At 38.4% G+C, this 15,708-nt stretch overlaps 1 protein-coding gene across 41 annotated transcripts in view; it reads left to right on the top strand.

Annotated features, from left to right (window-relative positions):
* Positions 1-2,866: 2,866 nt before the first annotated feature.
* The window catches only part of AMOTL1 (angiomotin like 1), a 183,754-nt gene continuing 170,912 nt past the window's right edge, over positions 2,867-15,708 (top strand). For 8 of the 41 annotated variants that reach the window (XM_089332776.1, XM_089332827.1, XM_051820626.3 and 5 more), the window contains exons 1-2: positions 3,752-3,892; positions 4,368-4,415. The gene's annotated coding sequence lies outside the window, so the exon portion shown is untranslated. Of the gene's footprint in view, positions 3,042-3,514; positions 3,893-4,367; positions 4,416-15,708 lie in introns of those variants that run through there. The other 33 variants (XM_070076944.2, XM_070076973.2, XM_089332936.1 and 30 more) reach the window with 19 other exon arrangements.

A 15,708-nucleotide genomic window follows, 5' to 3' on the forward strand; every position in this document is an offset into this window, starting at 1 on the left:
ACCAAAGGGATCACATAAACAAGAATAGTGTCTGCAAATACTAGCTGATAGAATCAAAAAGGGAGAGAACGATCCAACATGGGAAGTGAGATACCCATAGAATGGCAGATGTCCTAAACAGCACTCTGGCCTCAGAATCAGCCCTAAAGGCATTCCGATCTGGCTGAAAAGCCCATGAGAGTATTTCAGGCATGGAAAGCCAAGACACTCTGGGGAAAAAAAAAAAAACCTAAATGAAAGATCTCCACGAGTGAGATCCCAGTGGAAAGAACGGGTCATCAAAGAAGGAGGTACCTTTCTCTGAAGGGAGGAGAGAACTTCCACTTTGACCATGGCCTTGTCTAAATATGATCAGAGTCAGTGAACTCAGGGGGCTTCCATAGCCTTGGCAGCTCATGACAAGAGCCTAGGGTGATTACTGATGCCATAAACAAGAGTGTCAATTTGTTAAGTCAACAACAGGAGTCACTGTGCACTTACTCCTCATGTAGGATCTTTGTCCTTAGTGTGCTGTACATTGAGATTTAATGCTATAACTAGTACTCAAACAGTATATTTCACTTTATGTTTCTGTGTGGGAGCAAACTGTTGAAATCTTTACTTAATGTATGCTAAACTGATCTTCTGTATATGAAGAGAATCGAAAATGAATCTTGATGTGAATGGAAGGGGAGAGGGAGTGGGAAAGGGGAGGGTTGCGGGTGGGAGGGACATTATTGGGGGGAAGCCATTGTAATCCATATTCTGTACTTTGCAAATTTATATTCATTAAATAAAAGTTTTTTTAAAAAAAATACTTACAATAAAGTTATAGCAATCAAAAAAATTAGAATCACAATGAGATACCAATGCATATTTACCCATAAGGCAAAATTCAAGGCTGAGGGTAATAAATGGGGAGGATATGAAACAACCAAAACTCTTTGAAAAAGATCTTGTAATTTCTTATAAAATTAGGTATGCATCTACTCTAAGACTCAACAATTCCATTGCAAGTATTTTCCCAGGGGATCTGGAAGAAAAGTTCCATGAAAGTATATGTACTAAAATGTTCATGTGCTAACAGAAGCCTGTGTCCAACAATAGGAGACTGTATTCATACAGTAAAATATTATTCATAGTGAAAATGAATCTACTTTTGGTACAATAAATAACATGGATAGATGAATCCCAAAAACGTACTGAGTGAACAAAACCTCCCGCAAAAGACTAAAATTGTATGGCTCCATTTTTATCAACTATTTAAATAAACGAACATAATCTATGGTGAAAAACTTGAGAAGATAATTTATCTTTAGGGATGTTGAGTCAGGGGGTTGCCTGGAAGAGACTTAAGAAACTTTTCTAGAGTGATGGTTATGCTCTATATCTTAATGTGAGTTGGAAATGCATAGGTGTATGCATTTAGAAGTTATCCTGAGTAACAATAGTCTCTTAGAGGAGTCTTTTGGATCCCCTATGTGTAGAATCATATCATCTGCAAATAGGGATGGTTTGACTTCCTCCTTCAAGTTTGTATCTCTTTGATTTCTTTTTCTTGCTAATGGCTCTGGCTAAAACTTCCAGGACTGTATTAAATGGCAGTGGTGACAGTGGGCATCCTTATCTGGTTCCAGATCTTAGGGGGAATGCTTCTCGCTTTTTCCCATTCAATAAGATGCTTGCCATGGGTTTGTCATAATTTGCATTGATCGTGTTAAGGAATGTTCCTTCTATACCCAGTTTGCATGATACAGTTAAGATTTACACATTTTATTATATATGAGGAGTCTTCAAAAAGTTCATGTAAAACTCATATTATAAAAAACTGCATGGCTTTAAAATTTTTTGCACCAAAATAAACTTTTAATTTTATTTCCCAAAAATTTTTAGAAGTCCTATTGTACAAGTTTTACCTGAAAAGAAAATGTAAACATTGGATTCTGGTAATGATTTTAAAATATTTGAGGGGAATGTACAAGTGTCTGCAACTCACTTTGAAAAGCAATAACAAAAATAATTAAATGAGTTATTGAATAGAGAATCAATATGTGATAAAGTACATATGGTAAAGTGTTAATTGAAGAAACTAGGTGATAAAAATATAGTTATTCACCATAAAATTCTCCCAACTTTTCTCTTAGTTTGAAAATTTTAAGAGAATGTTGAGAACAAAAGAAAATGGAAGATAAGTGATAGGTGGCTTGTTGTTTAGAACCGTTGTCCTTGGAATAGATGTGAGAATCTAACTGATAAACAGGGGAACAAGATAGGCAAAGGAGTTTCCTGGGTCCAAAAAATGGTCTTTTTTTTTTTTTTTTTTTTTTTGCTCCACTCTAACTTTGGCAATGAAACTAGGGGCTCAAACAAAACAAAGGACCAACTACTTTGCCTTACACAAGACCCCCTGGTTCATGCTCTCTGTTAACTGCCTTGCTAACAAAGTGGTAATGTCAAGTATTCTCAGCAGATCTATTCCGGAAACCCAGAATGAAAAGGGGATTTCTGACATTATTTGCCATCTATTGAGTTCTTAGTATATGCTACTTTCTGTGCCAGGTTTTGGGGATATTCTGATGCACTGAACAAAAATGACTCCTGCCTTCACTGATCTTACTGTTGATGAAATGTTGCCTCTCTTCATCCCTATCATTATTTGTACTACACAGAGCAGACTTGCAAGTTCCTTCTGTAGTCAGTCCATTTTGACATTTCTTCAACTTCTGACCTCATCTCAAAAGTCCTTTTCTAACCCTGGATCTGAATATCTGTATGACAACAAAAGGATTTTTTCTTGTTTTATCCTCTCTGCAGTGAAACTTGACACAAGAAGATCTCAAAACCTTAAAATAGCTCAGCAAGAAACTGGATACATGCCTGTTGACCCAGAGTCACTTATGCTCTCTTGAAGTAGAGGTACCTGTTAAAGGGCAGTCAGCTGCTAGGCTCAACCTTCTGTCCCAACATTCATTACTATTCCTTGCCTCAGTGCCCCAACCAGAAATCTTGCCCAAAGTTTAGATCAAGAACTTGGTATCAAGAGGAGGTACCTGACCCGCTGGGTAAGTTGACAATGACCTTGAATCCTGGCTTCCTAGTCATTTGCTTCAGTTTCACCATTAATATATAAAAAATAAAATTCCTTACTTAAATATATTTTCCCAAATCTTTCTGGTAGAATATAGGCATGTTTTGAGCCGATATATTAATATTTGAATGGCTCCAAATCAGGTGGGTGGTATTGTAGTTGACAAAAAGAAAATAAAAACTGGTTGCCCTCGTTGTTAAGGCTGTCACCCTTTCTTTCTTTCGGTGACTCCTTTCCTTTGCTGAATACTTTTCAGCAGAGTCCAATCACTTGTCACCTGTGAATGCTTACAAACCCATCAGTTCTGAGAGCTTCTTAGCCGGGCGATAATTTTTTATCAGTTTTTAATTTTTATTGCTTTTTTTAAAAGCTTTTTATTGCTCCTTCTCCTGACAGAAATACCTTTGCTCCTTCTTAAAAATGTAAATATCTGTTTTCCTTCCCTAGAATGTTGTTTTCTAGGGAGTTGAGTTCTTGGGAGATAATGATATGCTTCAAGGAAATAAATGCATGGTTTGCCTCTCCCTGGTGCCAGTTCAGAAGAGTGGTGCTTTAGGACTTTCGGAGGCTAGTCAGACTCTGTGATTTACCTTCTGAGGGCTGAACGTGTCTGGGCAATGGCTGTAGGATTTGGATGCAGTCATCTCCATGCAGCAGAGTTGGCTGAGCCAGAGAGCACTCGTTGCTCTTTTTAAACTCCACGGCACCAGCTATGAAGTCATCTTTCTTCTTTTAAAACTGCACAGATCTCCCCTGGGAGTCTCTGTCACTTCTTTTAGAACTTAGTGTTTTTTTCCACCACTGGTCATCAGGACCCTCTCTCAGGTAAGGAAATTTTTATTTAGTGGGTTTCCATCTAGGACAGCTAGGTTTGAGGGGGACTTTGGAGAACGTTTCTGGATATATTTGGAGTTAGACCAACAAATACTATGTTGGGAGGGGAGATGACTGGTTCCACGGTAGCTGGTCCCCACCTGGTAGGGTAGCAGACCCTGGTGGGGTGAGTTCAGCTCTAATATGCAGTGATGTGCTCTCACCGTGGGCTGGGAAAGCTAATCAAGGTTGAATTTCGGGTGCCTGTTCTACTAACTGTGTAATGAGTTTGCTGGTGAAATAGCTGTAAGTGGTCTTCTTTGAGCTGGGGCCATCCTTGCCCCTTTTGCCTCCTAAACAACTGGCTTTGTGTTTAGATAGACCCTTTTAGGGTTTCATAATAACAGTTACATGCAGAAAACCAGCTGCTCTTGGGAGAGTCTTGATTTGTTATTTAGCTGGCTTGAAAACTTCCTTTCTTTCTCAGGAGTGTAGCAGGAGACAAAGGGGCCAGGATCCCTGTCCTGACATGCAGGTACCTTGTGTAAACAATGACTGTGCTGTGGTGTAGGGGACAGAGTGTGTAAACACATTTTAATGCCTATTCACATAAGTTCTTCCAAGAAAATGAGCATGAATTCTGTGTGTCTGCATGTGTGCGTGTGTGTCTGCATGTGTGTGTGTGTAGACCTCAGAACTCTTGAGATCCCTGAACTCTCCTTGCAACATTTTCTCTGGATCATATGCATCACGGTCACTGATTGAATCATACAGCACTTATTAGCTTTGGGAGGCTCAATAGAGACATCTTGGTCGTGACACAGGCGCCTACAGGATGATAAATGGCTTTTGGAAACAGAGCTGAACCACTGTTCGTGGAAACATTGAGGATTGCAGGGCCATTTATTTCCTGACAGAGAACCGTGCCACATGAGGGATTCTTCAAAAAGTTCTTGGAAAATGTGTATTATGAATAAAACATGCATGGATTTCAAAAATTTTTTGCACCAAAATCAACTTATTTTTTAATTTCATTTTCCCACAGACTTTTTGAAGTACCCCCACAATTGGCATAATTGTTTACAACCTATACAAGGTGCCAAGAAATTCATTCACAGGAGAGATGCTTGCTTTGTTGTAAATTCAAGTGCATACTGGTTGCTGGGGCCTGGTCACACAATCTCCTCCTGTCTTGAATGCAGCCTCACCTGAATTCTAACCCCCTTTTCTGTGTCTTCCAGCACAGTGAAAAATAACTAAGTGTCCATGACAAATTTCAAGGTTTCACTCTTGACCTTTCCCTGTTCCTCACACTTTCACAAAGATTGGCAATATATCCAGCATATTCAGATGCCGCAGTATCTCTCAAATCCACCTAGTTCTTCCCACCTCCATGGATATTATACTGGCTTAAACCCTTATCTTCTTTGTCCAGGAATACTGACACTTCCCATATGGATTTCCTCTCCCTAGTCTTACTTTCCCAGCAATAGACTAGTGATGGTGCTTAATCAGCAACTGTGCAATCCAATCAATCAGCAGTCTATTGATTCTGCTTTCTTAATATCCTCTAAAACTTCTACATTTCTCCATCCCACCATTGCTCACCTTGGTTCAACACACCAACACCCTTTGAGTTACTGTAATAGCCTGTTGGTTCATCTCCCAGCTACCAGTCTCACTACCCTCATAACATAGCACATTAAGCGTCTAGTTTTCCCAAGCCTTTAAAGGACATTTTCACCAGAGCAGATACTGAAACACTTATTGCCTTTTCTCACAGTCAGAGCATTGACATTTTTATGAATTTTGTAGACACAGGTGGTCCTGACACATGGTGGTTTAAGAGTTTTTTTTTTTTTTTTTTGTATTGACCATGGTCAAAAGTGATACGCATTCAATAAATAAACCATACTTCAAATTTCGAACTCTGATCTTTTCCTGGACTAGCCATATTTGTTTTAGTACTCTATGTTAATGTTGGGCAGTGGCAGAGAGTTTGAAGCTCCGTCATACAGGTAAACAACTACTAAGAGGATTGCATGCTACAATGCACTGTGCTGCTAACGATGATGCACAGTAGGTTAAATGTATCAAATGCACTTTGGCTAATGATATCTTAACAGATGATGAGTTTATTGTGATGTAACCCCATCGTAAGTTGAGGAGCATTTGTACTTTAAGGAGAGAGGCCAAGAGAGGAGGATGGGGACTGCAGATTGCATTGGGAAAAAGCTGGAGGAATGCATAAAGCTAGGAAGTTAGAACCATGCAAGTCTTTCTTTGAATCTCAGCTCCTCCTTTTCCTAGTGTGACTTTGGCAAAATGGCTAAACCTTCTTGATAGTTCTTTCTTCCTCAACTGTGAAACTAAGATAATAATACCTACTCCACTAGATGAATAACAAAGTTAAATGAGAACAGTTATGGAAGGCTATGAAACACAGCAATTAAGTTTTAGTTCCTTTCCTTTCCTTTAAGCCTTATAATCTCTAACCATCATGTATTGTCTAAGACTTCATGTGCATGTGTATATAATTATCTGGCACAGCAGAAAAGAGGAATAGCAAAGAGACACGTGAGAGCTCTCCTAAGGAACTTATAGTTTACCTGAAGTGATAAACCAACTAAGCAGCCTAAAAGCATCTAGAATGCACACGGTCTGCACTGTAATGTATACAATAGCAATTCAGTATTAAGCAGGAAGAGCCTGAGGAAGCATGTCTGTGAATCCCTACAGACAGAGTGCAAATAGATCTTTATCAAATCCTTTTAGATTGACACTCCTCAGAGACTTAAACCTCATTTAACTGTGTGATGTGAAGTACAACTTCCTAGAATGCTTTGCACTCTTAGAGTGACTTAATGACCTGCAGATGAGCATTTAAAGTGATGTCACTTAGTCATTTATCAAGCATTTATTGAGCACCTCCTCTGTGCTAGGTCAGATACCATACATATTCTTTGCTCCTCTTAACCATGGGAGACTGTTGCTTGTTTTCCTTTTCTTGAATCTGGACTAGGTGTAGACAAACCCAGAGTTTCAGGTAGTCAGTCACACAACAGGAGTCCAAGATAATTGTTCAACAAATACTGTATAGAACTGAAGATCTACATTCTGAATATTTGTTCCACTGCCATATTTCTTCACTTGTTCCCAAAAACATTTCCAAAGGCTTGAACAGCAAGACTGTGCATTATATCCCTGTATCTTAAACAATGTGAACTGGGCCCACATTTTTCATTTCTTGTTAAGCCCTCTTCTTTACCACCTACCTTGTAGTGGGTAGTTGAGTAGTTCAGTGTCCAACACATTTTAACTGTTTTTATTTTTGAAATTCTATTTAAGAAAAAATAAGATCTGGGTATCTTGCAGGGATCCCAAGTCCAGAGTGCTCCCAAAATTTCAAGATTACTGATTTATAGATGTCAGTACCTTGGTAGGTGAGGCAAAGGGCAGGAAAAAAATCACTCTTCGGAGCAACATGTAACTGGTAAATTCTCCCACTTTATTAACATTTTGTGAATAAGAAATTATAATTTATGACATTTTAATCTTTGAATTGATTGAAAAATTGGTCTCGGGGCCAGCGCTGTGGTGTAGCTTGCAGCTGCCGGCATCCTATATGGTCACTGGTTCAAGACCCAGCTACCCCTCTTCTGATCCAGCTCTCTGCTATGGCCTGGGAAAGCAGTAGAAGATGGCCCAAGTCCTTGGGCACCTTCACCCACGTGGGAGACCAGGAAGAAGCTCCTGGCTCCTGGCTTCGGATCAGTGCAGCTCCTGCCGTTGCAGCCAACTGGGGAGTGAACGAGCAGATGGAAGACCTCTCTGTCTCTCTGCCTATCTTCTCTCTGTGTAACTCTGATTTCAAATAAATAAATAAATCTTTTAAAAGAAATTAGGAAACACAAAATGTTAACTTTAAAAAAAAGAAAAATTAGTCTCATTATATTTATTGTGTTAAAAAATGCGTTTATTTATTTAAAAATCAGAGTACAGAGAGAGAGAGGGAGGGACAGAGAGAGAGAATTTCCATCTGTTGGTTTACTCCTCAGATGATCACAATGGCCAGGGCTGAGCCAGGCTGAAGCCAGGAATTTCATCTTCATCTCCCAAATGGGTAGCAGGGGCCCAAGTACTTGGGTCATGCTCTTCTGCTTTTCCCAGGCCATTATCAGGGAGCTGGTTCAGAAGTGGAGAAGCTGGGACAGGAACTGGAGCCCATGTGGGATTCTACCATTACAGGTGGTGGCTTTACTTGCTGCCACAATGCCAGCCCCCTCACATAGATTTTTTAAACAAAGACCTACACAAACATTCTGACTGTTAAAGAATAGCTAATTTGTGTGCTTTTATTTTATTTTTTAAAAGATGTATTTATTTATTTGAAAGAGAGAGAGAGAATCTTCCATGCACTGGTTCACTATACAAATGGCTACAATGGTCCACGCTGGGCCAAGCTGAAGTCAGGAGCTTGGAATTCCATATAGGTCTCTCATATGGGTAGCAGGGGCCCAAGCATTTGAGCCACCTTCCTCTGCTTCCCCAGGCACATTAACAGGAAGCTGGATTGGAAGCAGGGAAGCTGGGAATCAAACCAACAGTCTAATATGGGATGGTGATGTTGCAGGGGATGGCTTAATCTGCTGTGCCATATGGGTGACCCCACATGTATTTTTTTAAAAAAATTATGATGAAATATTTATAGCTTCATGAGTCTGTATTCACTTCATCCAGCCTCCTGCAATGCTAACATTTGATATAATTACAGTACAATATCAAAACAAGGTGTGGCCGGCGCCGCGCTCACTAGGCTAATCCTCCACCTTGCGGCGCCGGCACACCGGGTTCTAGTCCCCGTCAGGGCGCCAGATTCTGTCCCGGTTGCTCCTCTTCCAGGCCAGCTCTCTGCTGTGGCCAGGGAGTGCAGTGGAGGATGGCCCAAGTGCTTGGGCCCTGCACCCCATGGGAGACCAGGAGAAGCACCTGGCTCCTGCCATCGGATCAGCGCGGTGCGCGGGCTGCAGTGCGCCGGCCGCGGCAGCCATTGGAGGGTGAACCAACGGCAAAGGAAGACCTTTCTCTCTGTCTCTCTCACTGTCCACTCTGCCTGTCAGAAAAAAAAAAAAAACACAAGGTGTGTGGCATGGATATAAATCCACAGACTTTCTCAGATTTGTCAGTTATGCATGTGCTTATTTATGTGTATGTATAATTTTACACAAAATTTTTATCCTCTTACTTTCATGTAACTACCATAATAATCAAGGTATAAAGCTATACTATCACAAGTCTTTTTTATATTATTTCATTGTAGACACATTTCTTGTCCTTAATTCCTCTAAACCATTTCTCTGTTGTCCGTACATATAATCTCATTTCAAGAGTAAAACATACGCAGTATGTAGCCTTATTATATTTTCTTGTTCCACTTAGCGTAATAATCTTGAGAGCCATCCAACTTGTTGAATGGGTCAATAGTTGGTTGCCTTTTGCTACTGTGCAGGGCTGTACAGTATGAGTGCACCATAGTTTACATAACCATTCACTCGTTTATCCACTGGGGGACGTTTGGGTAGTTTCCAGCTCGGGACTACTACACATAAAGCTGCTACAGGCATTTGTGTACATGCTTCTGCATGAACATGTTTTCATTTCTCTGGGACAAATTCCTGAGAGTACAACATCTGAGGCTTGTGGTAAAACCTGTTTTAAAAGAATTTAAGAGTAACTGCCAAAATATTTTCCAGAATGGCCAGAACATTTTATATTAGTATTCGCAATATGTGAGTAATGGCATTTCTCTACATCCTTGCCAGCATTTGGTGTTATTGCTATTTTTGACTTTATTTTAGTCATTTTGATAGGTGAGTAGTGATATCACATTGTGTTTTTAATTTATTTACCTAATGGCTAACGATAATGAACATCTTTTCAAGTGCGCATTTGTCATCAATGGTCTTTTCAGTGAAATTCCACACACATCTTTGACCTATTTTTAAATTTTATATTATTATTAGTTTATTTGAGTATTGTGAGTTGTTTATATATTATAAATTCAGGTCCTTTATCAGATGTGTGGTTTGCAAATATTTTTCTCCCACTTTGTGATTTTTCATTTCATTCTAACAAAGCCTTTCCTAAAGTAAAACTGTTTAATTTTGAAAAGTTTATCAATTTTTCCTTTTGTGGATTGTACTTTCAGTGCAAAGTTTAAGAAATTTTGTCTAGCTCTAGTTCTTACAAATATCCTGCTATTTAAAAAAAAAAGACCTAGAGTTTTACACTTACACTTTAAGTGTAACTCCTTAGTTCATTAAAAATATTTATTTGGGAGGCAGAGAGACAAGTGGACAAAGAGAGACAAGGAGAGGCAGAGTGCGTTCCCATCTGCTGGTACATTCCTCAGAGGTTTGCCATGAGGGGGACTGGGCTGCAGCCTATGGTGGAAACAAGGAACTCAATCCAGGTGCCTTGTGTGCATGGCAGGAACCCAACCACTTGAGTCATCACCACTGCACACACACGCATACACACACACACACACACACACACACACACCCCTGTCCCCATAGGGTCTGTGCAAGAAGGAAGCTAGAGTTGTGAGCTAGAGGCAGGTATCAGTCTCAAACAATCCTATATGAGACACGTGTCTAACCAGTATCTTAACTGCTAGGGCACTTGTCTTTCCCTTTAATCCATACTGATTTTGTATCATGCATTATATATAGGCTAAAGTTAACTTTTTGGCCTATGTATGTGTTAATTACATCATTTATCTGAAAGGCTATCCCTCCTTCACTGAATTAGTTTTGCACCTCTGCCAAAAATCAACGGAATATGTATGTATGACTCTATCTCTCGGTTCTCTATTCTCTTCCACTGATGGGTCTGTTCCTCTAACAATATCACACTTTCTTGATCACAATATTGCAATCCTTATAGTAGCTATATGGTAAGCCGTTCACCAGATAGCTATTTATCCCACTAGAGTATTCTTTTTCCAAATTGTTTCGGTTATCATTTGATCTTTAACTTTCCAGGTTAAGTTTTAGAATAAACTTGACCGCCTGCAAAAGCCTTGCAGAGATTGTCATAGGAATTCTGTCAACTGTGCGGTTTAATTGCAGAGGATTGACATCTTCACTTGGAGGTGACTCTTCCAAAACTCAAACATGGAAAATTTCTGCAATTACTTTGGTCCTCTTGGGTTTCTTTCTTCTTCATCATTTTGCTAATTTTAAAATATAGACATTTAGATTCTGTACAGATTTTTAATGTATACCAAAGTATCTGAAAATGATATGCATTGTTAAATTTCAGTTTCTACACATAATTTCATGTATAGGACTGTATGCATTTTCTGTTTATTTCTTAGAGAGGCAGAAAGATGGACAAAGGTAGAAAGCTAGAGCTCACTCTCTTTCACTTGTTCACACCCTAAATGTGTTTAAAGGATTTTTTTAAAATGTTTCTGTTCTGATCTTGATTTCTAGTTTTATTTTGCATAGTCAGAAAACACACTCTATTAGGTTTCAATTGCTTCACATTTTTAATGTCTTTTATGACCCAGTATATGGTCTGTTATGATGAATAGTCCATGGATGCTTCTAAGTAATAAGTAGCCTCTTGTTGGATGCAGTATTTGCTGAACAATGATAAGGTCCTGTGGGTTGAGGACATTTTTCAGTTCTATGTCCTTAAAGAGTTTTCAGGTCCTCACATCTAATTGAATTTGTGAATTTCTCCTCTAAGCCCTATACATTTTCATATCCCATATTTGAAAGCTGTGTTGTTTTATTGTATACATAGTTATGATTACCTTATCTTCTCAATTGATTCATTCTTTAATTATGTAATTTCCTTTTTATCCCTAGTAATTTTCTTTTCTCAGAAGTCCACTTTATGTGATGTGAATATAGCTACCCCTTTTTAAAAATGAATGAATTCATTTTGTATGGCTTTTTAATGAGTTTATTTAACAATAAAATATTTTTTCTTAAATTTAAATATTACATTCAATGAGAAAAAAGAGAAGAAAGTTATGAACATCTACATTTAAAGAGTAAAAAGATTCCAGATAACAATCTAACAATGCAACTCAATGAACTAGAAAAGGAAGAACATACCAAGGGACCAAGGGAGAAATAAGTGAAATTGAAATTAATTAAAGCAATACAAAAATAAGTGAAACAAAAATTTATTTTTGAAAAGACAAACAAAATTGACAAGCCTTTATCTGGACTAGCCAAAAAGATAAAAAAAAAAAGACCCAAATAAATAAAATCAGATATGAAAAAGGAGACATTACAATGAATACTAAAGAAATATGAAGGATCATTAGGGGCTATTATTAACAACTATAATTCAATAAAGTGGATAACATAGAAGAAATGGATAAATTCCTGGACATATATAAACTTCAAAGACTGAACTATGAAGAAACAGAAAACCTAAACAGATTAATAATGAACAATAAAATTGGATCAGTAACAGAAAGTTTCCCAAAAGAAAAGCCCAGGATTGGATGACTTCACAGCTAAATTATACCAAATTCTTAAACATGAACTAAAAAAAAAATTCTCAAACTACTCCAAAAAAATGGAAAAGGAGGAAATTCTTCTAAACTCATCCTAAAAGACCAGTATTATCCTGATACCAAAACAAGACAAGAATGAGTGAAAAAGAAAATTATAGACCAAGATCCTTGATTTGCATGGACTCAAAAATTCTCTACAAAATACTAGCAAGTCGAATTCAATAGCATGTCAAAATGATTATACACCATGCTCAAGCGGTATTTGTGTCAGAAATGCAAGAATGTTTCATCATATGCAAATAAAAAAACGTGATATATCAATAGAATGAAGAACAAAAACCATACAATCACTTCAATAGATGAAGAAGGAGCATTCAATAAAATTTAACATCTCTTTATGATTAAAAAGAAGTTCTCAACATATTAGGTACACAAGGAATATGCCTCAAAACAATTAAGGTCATAAATGACAAGTGCATAGTTAAAAATTGAAAGTGTTTTCTTTAAGATTTAAGAAAAAGACTTTTTAAAAAATATTTTATTTAATTGTTTGAAAGGCAGAGTTACACAGAAAGAGGAAGAGACAGATGAATAGATAGACAGATAGCTATCGATTGATTGATCTTCCTCCTGCTGGTTCACTCTCTAAATGGCTGCAACTTCCAGGGCTGGGTCAGGTCAAAGCAAGGAACCAGGAGCCAGTAGCTTCATCAAGGTGCCTCGTGCGGGTGGCAAGGGACCAAGCACTTGGGCCATCAACTGCCACTTTCCCTGGAACATTAGCAGAGAGATGGGTTGGAAGTGGAGCAGCCAGGACTTGAACCAGGAGCTCTTTTGAGATGTTGGCATCACAAGCAGGGGTTTAACCCACTGTGTCACCATACCAGCCTCAAGGATGTCTATTTTCAACACTCTTATTCAATATAGTATTGGAAATTTGAGGCAGGGTAAATTAGCAAGAGGAAGTAAAAAGGGGATCCAAATTGGAAAGGAAGAAGTAAAACTATTCCTGTTTGTGATGACATGATTTTACTTAGAGAGAAACTTGAAAGTCTATGATAAAACAGTTAAAATTGTTTAAAAAATTTAGTAAAGTCATGGAATATAAGATCAATACACAAATTCAGTACCATTTCCATGCTTCAATACTGAACTAGATGAAAAGAAACCAAGAAAGTAATCTTAATTCCAACAGCTACAGAGAAAAATAAAATTCCTGGGAAGTATAGAACTCTACAATGAAAACTACCAAACACTAATGGAAAAAGTTAAAAAGGACACGACAAAATTGAAAGACGTCCTATGCTCACGGATTGGAATAAATAATATTGTTAACATGTTCCTACTACCCAAAGTGAGCTACAAACTCAATGCAGTTCCTAACAAAATACCAATGGCATTTCACAATTCGCAGAGTTCACAATTCACACAGAATTCACAAAACACAGAGCTCACAGTTCACAGAAATAGATGAACCAATCCATAAAATTTACTTGGAATTATAAGAGATACCAAATAATCAAAACAATCCTAAGCAAAAACAATAAAACTGAAGTCATTGCAACACCTGGCTTCAAAAAATACTGCAAAGCTGTAGGAAAAACTGGATATCCATATAAAGAAGAAAGAAGTTAGACATCTATCTCCCAACATATACAAAAATCAATTCAAAATGGATCAAATACATAAATGTAAGACTTAACACTATGAAACTACTAAAAGAAAACATAGGATAAACACTTTGGGAAATTGGTCTGGGAAAAGTTTTTTGGATATGATTAAAAAGGACAGGCAAAAGACACTCTGGGGGGGAAAAAAAAGAAGACCTAAATGAAAAGTCTCTGCGAGTGAGATCCCAGTGGAAAGAACAGGGCCATCAAAGAAGGAGGTACCTTTCTCTGAAGGAAGGAGAGAACTTCCACTTTGACTATGACCCTGTAGGAATAAGATCGAAGTCGGCGAACCCAAAAGGCTTCCATAGCCTTGGCAACTCATGACTAGAGCCTAGGGAGATTACTGACACCATAAACAAGAGTGTCAAGTTGTTAAGTAAACAACAGGAGTCACTGTGTACTTACTCCTCATGTGGGATCTGTCCTTAATGTGTTGTCCAATGTGAAGTAATGCTATAACTAGTACTGAAGCAGTATTTTTACAAAAAAATAAAAATAAATAAAAAGGACAGGCAAAAAAGGCAAAAACTGACAGTATTACTTCAAAATAAAAGGCTTCTATACAGCAAAGGAAACAAAGAATTAAGAGAAAATCTACAGAATGGGAAAAAACATTTGTTAGCTATCTATCTGACAAAAGATTAATATTCAGAATATATAAGGACCTCGAACAACTCAACAACAATAACAAAAGTCCAATTTAAAAAATGAGGTAATGATTTGAATAGACATTCATCAAAGGAGGAGAAACTGATGGCCTACAAGTGTATGAAAAATGTCCAAACCTCATCAACCATCAGGGAAATGCAAATCAAAGCCACAGTTAGGTATCATCTCACCCCAGTTAGAATGTCTATGACAAAAAATATAACAAATGTTAGAAAGGCTGCAGAGAGGAGACTGCGCTGTGGCATAGTGCGTAAACCGCTGCCTGCAGTGTCGGCATCCCACTTCCAACCCAGCTGTCTGCTGTGGTCTGGGAAAGCAGTGGAGGATGGCTGAAGTCCTTGGGCTCTTGCACCCACATGGGAGACCCGGAAGAAGCTCCTGGCTCCCAGTTTCAGATCAGCACAGCTCCAGCCGTTGTGGCCAGTTGGGGAGTGAACCAGGGGATGGAAGACCTCTCTCTCTGCCTCTCCTCTCTCTGTAAGTCTGACTTTCAAATAAATAAATAAATAAATCTTTAAAAAAAAGAGAGAAAGGATGCAGAGAAAGGGTAACTCTTAGACACTGCTGGTGGACAGGTCAACTAGTACAGCCATTATTGAAAACAGTATGAAGTTTCTTCAAAAACTAGAAATAGAACTACGATATGATCCAGTAGTTCCACCACTGGGTATATGAGGGGTCTTTAAGAAAACCCATAGAAGGGCCAGTGTTGGGGCACAGTGAGTTAAGCTGCCACTTGTGATGCCACCATTCTATATCAGAGTGCCAGGTTGAAGACTCGGCTACACCACTTTTGATCCAAATACCTGCTAATGTACTTGGGAATTCAGTGAATGATGACCCAAATAATCAGGCCCCTGAAACCAGTGTAGGAGACCAGGATGGAGTTCCAGGCTCCTGGGTTCAGCCTGGCCCAGCCCTGGCTGTTTTGGTTATTTAGGGAG

The sequence above is a fragment of the Oryctolagus cuniculus genome, chromosome 1 (assembly GCF_051225735.1).
Source record: "Oryctolagus cuniculus isolate XC-2025 breed Fujian yellow rabbit chromosome 1, ASM5122573v1, whole genome shotgun sequence".
Lineage (NCBI taxonomy): Eukaryota > Metazoa > Chordata > Mammalia > Lagomorpha > Leporidae > Oryctolagus > Oryctolagus cuniculus.